General features: G+C 40.3%; 1 long non-coding RNA gene across 2 annotated transcripts; it reads left to right on the top strand.

Moving 5' to 3' along the window:
• Window positions 4,581-7,455, top strand: LOC110430027. Of its 2 annotated transcripts, XR_002447220.1 has the most exons (4): window positions 4,581-5,328; window positions 5,442-5,573; window positions 5,943-6,132; window positions 6,294-7,455. It is a non-coding gene; the product is annotated as an uncharacterized LOC110430027 (long non-coding RNA). The 2 variants fall into 2 exon arrangements; XR_002447219.1 differs by having other exon boundaries at window positions 4,583-5,328; window positions 5,943-7,455.

Below are 9,806 nucleotides of genomic sequence, written 5' to 3'. Positions count from 1 at the left end.
GGAAGCTTCCTCCACCAACTCTGAGCAGCCATCTCGACCGCTTGTTAAGTCAGTTTGATCCAACGGCGCACGTTCACCCCACCAGGCTATAAATAGAAGGCAAGACCCCCCTAGAGGAGGCCAGATCAAGAGATGAAGAGTGAGAGCATTAGATAGAAATCCACTAGATCTAGGCTAGCAATCAAGATAGAGACTAGAGAAAGATAAAGTAGACGAGTAGAGATTCTAGAGGAGTCCTGGCCTGTCAGTGCTTCTTCGTGGCTGTATTATTCAGGATTTGGCTCCCTCGCCTGGAACCGCGTTCTGAGGTACTCTTGTATTTACCCGTTGTATTCAAGTAAGCAACTTGTTTGTATTCATTCTTTGGTTTGCAACTCATATTATATTGAGTACTACGATTTGGGTAGCTTCTTGGTTGGAGTAGTGATTCGTAGCGTAGACGTGGTGTCTGGGCTATCATTGCTTGTGAATGTCCCTGATCAGCCGGAGAGTGGTTGTTCGCTTAGGTTACTTTATAGCTGCGTTGATTCCTCTGTAGTTCAGCTCTCGTTGGTAGGAATGATAGGCTTATAGGTGCCTGGTAGGGGGTTACTCTGATTCTCCCCCTATTTAGGTTACTTGCCCGATAAGATAATACTATACAAAGTTTACCGGTTATTGGAACCAGAGTACACTAGTATTTCCTCATCATCAATAGTTTCTAGATTGTTTGTGCCCCCTTAGATTAAGAAATTATAGGCTAAGTCATAAATCACCTACTGTTCCTTTGGGTTCGATATTAAAACTGGGTTAATCTTGGTGAAGTGCTGATCAGTATATATCTGTGCGCTTGCGGATAATCTGATTATAATCATTATTAGAGTGCAGTTAGTTTATACAAACAAGCATTTATGACGCCGTTGGCGGGGAACAGATTGCTGATTTTGACATAGTCTATCTTAGTCTATAGTTATCTTTTAAAATATATATATATAATATATAATGGAAATTGAATCTCAACTTTATATCAATATGGAGCACCATCGGGATCGTACCTCCAGCCAAAGGAATCTTCTAAACCTATCACATCATCTGGCTATGAGCTACGCCCGGGACTAATTACATTAGTTCAAGAACACATTTTTTGGTAATTCTAGCGAAAATCCCTATTCCCACTTAGCTGATTTTGAGCAAACATGTTCATGTCTAAAAATTTTTGGCATGGCCGATAAAACTCTAAGGTGAAAACTCTTTCCATTTTTCATTAACGGGTCGAGCTAATAAATGGTATAATCATCATGTTGGGAATAGTCAAGGAGACTGGGATATATTACGAAATGAGTTTTGCAATAAATTCTTCTTGGTAGAAAAGGTCGCTAAACTTTGGTTTGAAATTATAGGATTCAAACAATTAGACAAGGAATCGCTTGGCAAGGCTTGGGATCGTTTTGATAGTTTTGTAAATTCTAGACCTAATCTTGCTTTACCAGAACCCATGCTTTTACAACATTTCTTTTTAGGCCGTAACAATAAAAATCGAGAATATCTTAATCTAGCCTTGGGAGGAGCATTTATGCATATTACTGTTGATCATGCTAAAAATATTCTTACTAATATTTTAAATGATCTCCCCAAAGAAAAAGAAGAGTTGTTAGAAGAAGAATATGAGTTAGCTGAAAATAAACCTTTACCTGATTCATCTATAGTTGAATTAGCGAATGAGACAGAAATGACTCCAAATTTTGAATGGATGTTTGAAATTGAGGATGATTTCTTTGATGATTTTGGTAATACTAAATTTTATCATAAGATTATTCAACCCCAACAATCTAGGGATTTTAATCCTAATTTTTCACATCGTGATGATTTAAAGTTTCTTAGAGAAGTCATAAGAGAATTAATCTTTCTTTTGGGTGATGATTGGTTAATGGAATCCGAGAAATCCCCAAAAGTAATTCGCCTTAATTCACCCTCGACTATTGTAAAGTTGCAAGTAGATTCACATCTTTTGAAGCTTTATATAATCCGGTTGTAGGAGTCAAGATTATGTCATACACCTTTGCTAAAGAATTATTGAAAGACATACCATTAATTCCTACATATAAATTATTAAAAAATTATTCATGACACATTATTCCTAGCTTAGGAGTTTTGAGTGCACTTCCTATTGTTATTAATGATTTCTACATTTTGCTAAATTTTTATATATTTGATGTGTGTGATTTTAATGTAATGATTGGAGTACCTATAATAAAACTTCTTCAAGAAGGTCGTAATGGTAAAGTAGATATTAAATTTGGGAAAGGACTTAGTTTTTCAATGCCTATAACCAATACAATAAAAGTTAAAGTAGAACCCCTTCCTAAATTAGATCCAATAGTAGAGGTTAAGTCATCAGTATTTGATAATTTTAATCAACCTGATTTAGAAGATGATACCCAGTTCTTCATCGAAGAAGAGAAAGAGGATCTTACTGATCCTGAACCTATTGATGAATTGCTAGAGCCACTTAACCCTCCTATTGAGCTCAAACCACTACCTTCTGGACTTACATATATTTTTATAAATAATGATAAAAAATATCCGGTGATTATAAGTAATAAACTCTCTGATGAGGAGACTTATAAACTAATAACTGTTTTAGAAAGATACCGTGCTGCTTTTGGTTATTCACTCCAAGACTTAAAAGGGATTAGCCCTATTCTCTGCACTCATCGCATACTAACCAATCCCAAAATTACACCTTCAAGAGAGCCTCAGTGTAGACTCCAAAATGTGATGAGAGATGTAGTAAAGAAAGAGGTCTTAAAGCTTTTGCATGCAGGGATTATATATCCTATACCACATAGTGAGTGGGTAAGTCCTGTCCAAATTGTACCCAAAAAAGGGAGGAATGACAGTTGTTCGAAACGATAAAAATGAATTAATACCTCAAAGAACTGTTACTGGATGACGAATGTGCATAGATTATAGAAAACTCAACAAGGCAACAAAGAAAGATCATTTTCCTCTACCTTTCATTGACGAGATGCTAGAGCATTTAGCCAACCATTCTTTCTTTTGTTTTCTTGATGGTTATTCACGATATCACCAAATCCCTATCCACCCTTGTGATCAAAGCAATACCACATATACATGTCCCTATGGAACTTATGCTTATCGTAAAATGTCTTTTGGATTACGTAATGCACCTGCCACTATAAGAATCCTGTGATTTTTTGACTTTCTGTTTATGTCATTACATATGAAAATAATATCACAACATAAGAGTTGTGACAATTAGTTGACAAAAAACTATATGTCAAAAAATCATTGTCATAAAAGGATCATGTGACATCTGTATATTTTTTGTCATAAGGTATGACATTGGTTATTTGTCATAACATCTGAGACCTCACCACAACACGTATTGAGAAGATGGGTCACTAATGTGAAAATAGTTGTGACGCGTATGGAGAAGACGCGTCACTGATGTCGCGTCCAAAATGCGTCACTGATAACAATTTGCAAAAACAAAAGAATCTAGATGCACAGTGTACATTTCTGAATCTCATGGATCACAATATGGTATATTTCATAGCAGTACACAAATATTTCACACTTCACAATACAAGCTCTTGTGATCATAATACATGACAATGTTAAATTGTAAGTGATTACATAGAGTATCCACCAGATCTATGAAATAACGGTTGCTTTATAAAATAAATGGCCATACTTATACCTCCTAGCTACCTCCTTTCCTCTTGGCTCAATGTAGGTCAACTGCTCCCAGGCTACAACAAAACAACAGATAGTTAATTAACGGCATAAATGTATGAAATGTCATTCTACTCAATTTCTACAAATTAGCAGGTAGTTGTTAAGTCTAGAGTTGCATAGATAATCTCCAGTGCAACTTCTGAGTATGTAAACCTACTGTAAGTCTTCTGCTCTTCAGACATGAGAGAACTAGCTCTTCTCTCCCCCTGCTGCAAGTCTATAGCTCTTCTCAGAAACAAAGTACACAACAGACAATGAAAAAAAGGATTTCTTCCTTGCATGTTAATTATTTCAGATCCCAAAATAACCAGACATAATTCGAGATACATGAAGACTGTGGAACTCGCAATCCAAAATTAATGAGATGAAACTCAATATCCCAAATTAATTGCCTAATTCCTCACTAGCTAGTTATTCTCCATCGCCCTTCTAGCATTACGCATAGACCACCTCCAACCAGGGCACAACAAAGCTACGTTGTATTTCTAATTCTCAGTTTTATGAAAAAATACCAGTAGTGTTCTGTTTAGCCAAATATCACTCACACACTTATGTTTTTTCAGTTATGTATTTTTTCTTTAGTAAATACTGGTCCTTTTACAAACATCTACACATTGACAGAAATCATGAAGTTTATCTCTACTACTATATAATCCACCAGTTCAGAACTTAACTAAATGCACCCCATAACTTACTAATACAGTTGTAAGCTACACTAAGTACACCCAGAAAATTATACCCATAAAGATATGTCTTTGGAAATTAAGGGACAAGATTAACTATAATCTCACATTCCTCTGACTCAATCACATCTAACGGTCAAAAATGCTCGGATCAAACTCATCACTCAGAGCCGTGACCCCGTGACTCCTCCTCGCCAGTGGCCTCCTCTTCCTCTCCCATCGTGACTCCTCGATCTCTCCCCAAAGCCGTGAGCCCGTGACTCCTCCTCGATCTCTCCCCTACGCACGATCACCAGGGCGACTCCTCGATCTCTCCCTCACGCTGCCCCATCCTTGATGATAGAGGAGCAAGGGCAAGGGAGCCGTTGAGGCCGCACAGACCGGCGCTGGGCAAAGGCGAGGCCGCGGCAAGGCGTCGTAGGGCACTTTGCCTCCCCAATGATGCACCATGCTGGACGTCGCCTTGGCCACGAGCGGACGCCTCGACTCTGCCCCGTCCCACAGCTCCCTTTCGCATGTACGTTCCACGGCCATGGCTAGGCGGGCGAACAGGCCGCCAGGTAGTTGGGCGGCCGGCGGAGCAGGCGGGTCCCCCATTGCAGCATAGGCGTATAGCATGAGACCCACACGGGGGACGACCTCCAACACAAGCCAATGGCAAGTTGGCAGCAGGCAAGTTTGTAGTTTTGTGTCTTTCCCCTCCTTTCTCTTGTCCTGGATCTAAGATTTGACCCACGGTTTGAGTCACTGCAGGCAAGTCTGTAGTTATGTCTTTTCCCTCCTTTCTTGTCCTGGATCTGAGTTCTAATTTGGATCTCTTCCCCTTCTGTTGCTTGATTTGGGGGAGCATGAAGCTGACAGCAAAGTGGAGTTCACATTGATTTGGGGGAGCATGAAGCTGACAGTAAGTTGGAGTTCACAGGGCTTGAGTCGCTGCTCCTAGGCCTCTCCAGCAAGCCCATAATTTCTATGCCCCATGCAATCAATGATTCCTATTTGGCTTCTGCACGACTGCAGGTTTGGACTTTGGGAGAATAGATAATTTTTGAATGACTGAATGAAAATTGGAGATTTGGGTTGGCTGTTGGAATGCTTAACCTACATGGAAATTTGCAAAACAGCCGAAGAACAAAACATCAATGGTGCAAGGTGATTTATTATAGCTCATGTAAATTTTGCAGTTCTTATAGCTAAGTTCATTGTATTATTTACAGATGCTGCTGCTGTTTAGTTGCATAGGCAAAAAAAACTATTGATACATTAGATAGGTGCAGCCGGACTGAATGGTGCTTTGCATGGTCACATTTAGTCCTTGACTAAAATACGAATGATTACACAACTATGTATTAAATTATTGTATATGCTTGTATTTTATTAATGATGGGTGTTCTGGACATTTCTCATGTTGAACCAACATCATACCTGAAGATAATTGATTATAGCTTTATCAGTTATCATCGGTACATACTTTACCTCTTACTAATATACTATGAATTTGTGTTACTATCTGGCATTCAGGAGGGAGCACTGCTTCCTAACTAGATGATAGAAGAGACTAAGAGTGTTTTGGCAGTCTGTCAAGGGCGTAGTGATCTAGGGTAGGCGGCCCTCGACTACGGAGCTCGTAGTCTCCTGGCGTGTCTTCCAGTCCCGGAGGTTATACCCCTCACAATGGCCGGGCTTGAGAACGAGAGAGAGAGAGATGGAGGTAATTGATCTTGCTTAATTCTCCAAGTTCCCATTACAAGTATAAATAGCCTGAGGCAGCAACTTAATTGGAAATAAACCTCCTAAACTCAAGGGAAAGACTTGTTGCTAAACTTAGGAAATTGACTCGATCTCTAACTATCAGCCACAATTCTGCTGCAGCTCCTTTGCATGCGCGGCCAGCTCCTTCGCATGCGCGGCTTGGACCAGGCTTGCCGCGCGCTCAGTCGCCCGGCGCACATCAGCCACAATTCTGCTGCAGCTCCTTTGCATGCGCGGCCAGCTCCTTCGCATGCGCTGCTTGGACCAGGCTTGCCGCGCGCTCAGTCGCCCAGCGCACATCGCGGGCACGCCTCCTCCTTGTGTACCCGATGCCCCACATGACACAGTCACAATAAAAGCACATAAGGATTGGCGAATTAGTTTGGTTATTACTTGTTTCTTTGAGGTGAGCAGCAGCCATGGAACAGACTAAGAATACTTTGGCAGTCACAATGAATAATATATATCATCTTTTAGCTATCACCGTAACATTAGCACGGGCAATATCCTATCACACATAATGCATCTTGAATAAAGAGTTCAGATATCATGGATAGTAGTGGTTTTCTCAAGGTCATTATGTGTGTGGAAATGAAGATTGCCTTGTATAAATAGAGCATAGCTGAAATTCTTACTGATATGATATTGGCAGGCGCATTATGTGATGCATTGTGCTACTGACTTTATCGACAACAAATGGTCACTTGCTATTGACAGGTAGGACTAACTCACTATTCGTGCTTGTGATGCATTGCCAGTATTGGAGGCTTTGGAGACAAAATGTTTAGATATATGTTGATGTTTTTATCATTAATACTTGTAGTTTTTTTGGGACAAACTCACAAAAGTGCTGCCTTAGATAAGGATAATTCAGCTTTTGTTCTACTATATATTCTGTTGTTGTTTCCACGGCCACCTTTAGCTGCAAAGCAACGCTGCAGGTATCAAGTGCTCATGTGCAGGTGTTAATGTTCTGACTAACAGGGAAGAAGTAAAATACAATTTCCCTTTATCGAGAAGAGTATTTGGAGGTTTATGTATGTATGTTTAATAAACATTCCACTTGTTGACACTTCCCTGAAATAGCCTTTTCTTTTTTTTCTTTTCTTTTTCTTTTCTTTTCTTTAGCTTTCATATGTACTGCTCAGGCCGATATGCCCTTTCGAGTGATGATTTTTTATTTTGCTTGTTTATGTTAGATACCAGATAACTTGGATTGTTGTGACCAAGTGGCATTAATCTATTGTCAAACAATTCTGACTCCCAAGCATGCTTTCTCAAAGATTTGCTTTCCTATATATTCGCGATCGTTGCCTAGGTTTCCCAAGCTATCGAATCAAGTTTGTGAAACAAAAGATGTTGTTTAAATCCTCTATGAAACATGCCCGTAAACGAGCTTGTCCAAGTTTGGTATCTTGAGCTTTCATTGAGTCTGACTGAGTCTGTCTACATGCTTGAATACATATGAGGCTTGGCTTACTTCTTTTATCTTTGTATCATTTTCTGAATCAAAAGTCAATCTTATTCCATGTTTGATTAGCAATATATATGTAGCACTTTCGGTAGTTTGAAGTGTAACCGTAGTGTTACCATAGTCAATATCGTTAATTGGTTGTTTTCATATGTATTTCCTGAAATAAAGTCGTAGCGTTAGCACGGGCACTATACTAGTCACAAAAGAAATCATGGACACAAGAAAAATATTTTTTTGGATTCACTTGTCTTTTGTATCTTTGCTACTAGTCTAAACTGCAGTTATGGATGGGTAACTGGAGACAGGGAAACAAAGAAGCAGCATCTCATACATATACTTGAGAATGTTGTCTGCTCTACAACACTGAAATTTCAACCAAATCATCACTATCTGCTTGAGAACATTGGATTCACTAATTCCAGTAATTATATTTTAATCTAGGCTTCTAAACATGAGAATATTGGATTACCTATGTGCTAAGCAATAAACTCAGCTTATACACCTCATACCTCCAAGATGCACTAGAATGAATAGACGCCTACGATAAAAAACCTAGGCTGCATATATTTATTTTTAAAAAACAACTAAATTTCTCACTTAAATGCTTACAGCCTCCCACATTTCAATTTTCAGTTGAACCAACGCTTTACAGTATATGGGGAACCTAACTAGCAAATTTGATTTGAGATAGGAAGAGCAGATCTGAAAGGGAGGTTGGGAGACAGAGGGCACCTCATCATAAGGGCGGCGTTGGTGCGGCTTGTCCCTGTGCGTTGGTGGCAGCATGGGTGTTGTAGAGGCCCCTAGGGCGTGTAGCCTCTCGAGACCCTTGGGGGCAGCGGCGACGCAGGCGTCCGGAGGTCCATGGGGACGCGGCGCGAGCGCCGCGGAGGACCTGGGGTGGCGTCGCGGGCTCCGGGGAGGGCTTTGGGGCGGCGGCGCGTGCGTCGAGGAGGTCTCTGGGGGCGGCGGCGGGCATTGAGGAGGTCTCTAGGGGCGGCGGCACGGGCGTCGAGGAGGTCTCTAGGGCGGCGGTGCGGACATCGAGGAGGTCTCCAGGGCGGCGGCGCGGGCGTCAACGAGATCCCCGGAGGCACGGCGCAAGCTTCGGGGAGGGCACGGGGAGGCAGCGTGCGTGCAAGCTCAAGGGAGCCCGGCAGCGCGATGGATGTAGTTGCGAGCTCAGAGGACTGGGGCGGCGACACAGATGTGAATGGGTCGGGCTCGCTAGGGTATAGGAATAAGGAAATTTTATTTGTGAACCGATGTGGGACCCATGGTACTGTGGAGAAACCGACAGGCTGACGCAATTTTGATGGATTTTAAAAACCAACAGGAGATATTGAGGCCTTGTTTAGTTTCCCGTCCAAAAAATTTTCACCCATCACATCAAATATTTGAACACATGCATGGAGCATTTAATATAGATAAAAAAATAAACTAATTACACAGTTTGGTCGGATAATTTCGTCTCGCAGTTTCCAGGTTAATTATGTAATTAGTTTTTTTATTAGTATCCAAATAGTCCTTCTGATATCTTATGAAACATTTGACGTGACACCCAAAAACTTTTCGTACACCAACTAAACAAGGCCTGAGATTTCTGACGGTTTTTACTAAGCCTATGAGAATAATAAAAACCAACAGGAAAGATCTTGAGTCTGGTAGTGTAGTGGATGACATCGTATGGAATTAGAACATTTCTATGACATTTATTATGACATCCAACTTTTTTAGGTCACTAGATCAAAATGCCTATTACAGAATGTCATAATCTGGATGATATAATGACATCACAGTCTATTGTCATACTAAATATGTTAAAAAATCATGCATTTCTTGTAGTGCGCTTCTTTCCAAAGATGCATGATGTCTATTTTCTGATATGATAGAAAAGACCATGGAAGTTTTTATGGATGATTTTTTAGTTTATGGAAAAACTTTTGATGATTGTTTGGAAAATTTAGATAAAGTATTGCCAAGATGGGAAGAAAAACACTTAGTCCTCAATTGGGATAAATGTCATTTTATGGTTAGAAAGGGAACAGTGTTAGGACACTTAGTGTGAAAAAGAGGTATAGAGGAAGATAAAGCAAAAATCGAAGTAATCAAACAGCTACCTCCACCTGTTAATATAAAAGGAATCCGAAGCTTTCTTG

The sequence above is a fragment of the Sorghum bicolor genome, chromosome 9 (assembly GCF_000003195.3).
Source record: "Sorghum bicolor cultivar BTx623 chromosome 9, Sorghum_bicolor_NCBIv3, whole genome shotgun sequence".
NCBI lineage: Eukaryota > Viridiplantae > Streptophyta > Magnoliopsida > Poales > Poaceae > Sorghum > Sorghum bicolor.
Note: the sequence above shows the minus strand (reverse complement) of the source record. Positions and strands in the feature narration are given on the sequence as shown.